Here is a 3158-nt window from a genome sequence, read left to right as displayed (position 1 = left end):
CTTAATCAGCTTCTTCGCTTATTTATGCTTCATGACATTTTCTCCGATGCCCTTTGAAAGTTTAGTTAAATTAGCGCCAACGAGAGTGGGACGTATCCCTATGTCAAATGCTAAATCAGCATAATATCCAGCCAGCATTGTGCGATAAATCCACGGAGAAAAAATCATTCACCTGGTTTCGAACCCGGATCACCCCGAATGATTTTTTTCTCAGTGCGTTTTAGCACAATTTGTGACTCTCGTAAAGTTATCACCGTGGCTAGTCCCAATATACGTATAAAGAAAGAAACTTTTATCCAGCCAGCAAACTGAAAAGGTGTTTTGGCAGGGTTGACTTATCACAAGCATGTAAGCTACCTTACATAAATTTTTACGAAGCATAATAGTAATGGAAGAGGAGTTTGGTTCGTGATTTCAAATAAAACTATCGTTGAACATGTAATTTACTGCGTTCCTTGGGTCCTAACTTGATTTCTTAGCGAGCTTTATCGCTCACGGACACTATAAATTAATATGAATTTATTCATTGGCGGTATACAAAGAACTCTGATCAATTTTGTCATGTGGCAATGTCCCAACAAATACTTCAGTAATTTTCATGGGCAATGATTATTACTTCCCGATTCACAATGAAATTACTCAAATGATAGAGGTTTATATTATTGTATCAGCTTTAAACTAAGGAGCCCCTTTTCATTTTTTCCAAAAAATTCAGTACAGACTAATATTTCAGTTTTCTACGGACAAATAATGATTGCAAAGCTAATTTTAATCAAACAGAATCACTACTACTATGTAATTTTCCTATCATTTTTCTCAGTGTATAACATATAACGTCATTTCACTCAAATCTCTTCTCTTCCGCAACCATTATTATCCTCTGTATTGTGAAATTCTTTTGAACTAATATCATCTACTTCGGAAACCGCATAGTGAAAGTGTTAAAATTTCTGACTCCCGACAAGAGGGCAGGTGAAAAAATCTAACGGAATGAAAAAGGAAGATTACATGCGTTCTTGTAAGCCTAAAGAAAAGTATTAACTCGAAAGCACACAATACATTAATGAGCGCATTTGTAAAAATGTATACACTAACGCATTTTATCATTAATTAATCGTTACTCGTCATCCGGGCGTTATTTAGACGGTGCGTTGCCATTTTACAGAACTGATCCATAACATAATAATAATATATAATTTATTCCATTTACAATCAAATATTACATTTTAGAACATACTTAAATATTTTGGAATATATAGGTACCCCTTTTAGTAGTTTTGGGGCTACCATCATAAACTTTTTACATAGGTCTGGTGCTAGCACACATGAGAAGTAAAATTTCTTTGTATTCAGTTATTTGTTCTATTGCCGATTGCATTCATTATTACAAAACGTATTTCAAATATTTGGACAAGGATAACTATTTTTCTTATTTTTCTTATATAAACGCATAATTACATACATAGAATATACAATATACCTTTTATTGTAAACTTTTTAACCCACCTTTCTTAGTAGAAACTCTACTTCCTCACACATCATAAGCCATTTTTTAACTGCGGATTTAAATCCCCATCTTTTTTCCGAGTTTGCTACATTACTCGGCAACATGCTAAACAATTTAGGCCCTAAGTAATTGTATGACTGTCGATAAATTTCGGTCGTCGGCCTAGGTATATGGAAGTTTCTCCAAGCTCTAATGTCATAGTTTTGTGGTCGGGCCTTTTCACCACTACGGTTATAGAATATTCTAAGGACTTTATAAATGAATAAATGCCTTAGTGGGAGGACATCTAATTTTTTGAATAGAGGAAATGAGTGGCTTTTCCTATACGATCGTGTTATAACCCTGATAACCCTTTTTTGCGCCACTATCAATGGTTTAATGTTGATAAAATATGCTCCACCCCAGCAGGCTATTCCGTATTGCAATCTTGAATTAACGAGAGCATAATATACCATTTTTAACACTGATTCAGGGCATATGTATCTGAGGAAGTAGAATTTTCTTACAATAGTAATCATTTCTGATTTTAATTTATTTATGTGAGACTTCCATTTACAATTTTGGTCAAAATATATACCTAAATATTTTATGTGACTAACCTGTTCGATCAAAATACATTTATCACAGGAAGTAACATTATCTTTTATACAATTTGCACATTGATAGTATAGTTTACTTTTGTTTGAGGTAGATTTACTCATGCTAAACATAATATATTTCGTTTTTTCACTTAACAACATATAATTAGCCGAAAACCACATATTGAGTGTTAATAGATCACTTTGTATGTGTTCATATAGATCATCAACACTATTAACAGAGTAACTTAGTGCAGTGTCATCTGCGAATGACGTTAATTGACCTTTAAACCTGCCAGCACATAAATTGTTTACATATATTAAAAACAGTATGGGTCCCAACACAGAACCCTGTGGGACACCACAGGTGAGTCGAATCTTTTCACTGTAGCAATTTTTGAGACGCACACATTGATCTCGATCACAAAGATAACTTTGAAACCAATCATATGCGGTTCCACGTATACCCGCTTCCCATAATCGATTCATTAGTATGTTATGATTAATGGAGTCGAAGGCTTTGGTAATGTCTACAAATAAGCCAGCAACTCTACAGTTCTTATTCAGTCCGTCGTTCAGCTCTGAACAGAATTTTAATAATGCATCCTCTGTACTCTTACCACTCATAAATCCAAATTGGTTTTTATTGAAAAAACTATGCTGATTTAGAAATTTAAGAAGTCTGACTTTAACAACTTTTTCTATTATTTTAGCAAATACAGATAATAGGGATATTGGTCTGTAATTATTTACGTTCATTTTATCACCTTTTTTAAAAATTGGTATCACTATTGCAGTTTTTAATTGTTTAGGAAATATTCCAGTATACATACTTAGATTAGCAATATGGGCAAGGACCTCCGAAATATTTGCATTTACTTCTTTTATAACTTGTGTGGAAATATTATCAACACCTTTAGATTTTTTAGACTTTAATTCCTTAATAATGCTGCTAATTTCTTTCGCATCAGTAGGAACAAAAAACAGTGAGTCAATTGAATTGGAGGTTGGGAATATTTCTATGTATTTATTCGTATTACTTTCAAAATAATTGTTCTGGGTCAATTCTTGAA

This window comes from Ischnura elegans, chromosome 9 (genome assembly GCF_921293095.1).
Source record: "Ischnura elegans chromosome 9, ioIscEleg1.1, whole genome shotgun sequence".
Classification (NCBI taxonomy): Eukaryota; Metazoa; Arthropoda; class Insecta; order Odonata; family Coenagrionidae; genus Ischnura; species Ischnura elegans.
This window is presented reverse-complemented; position numbering follows the sequence as displayed.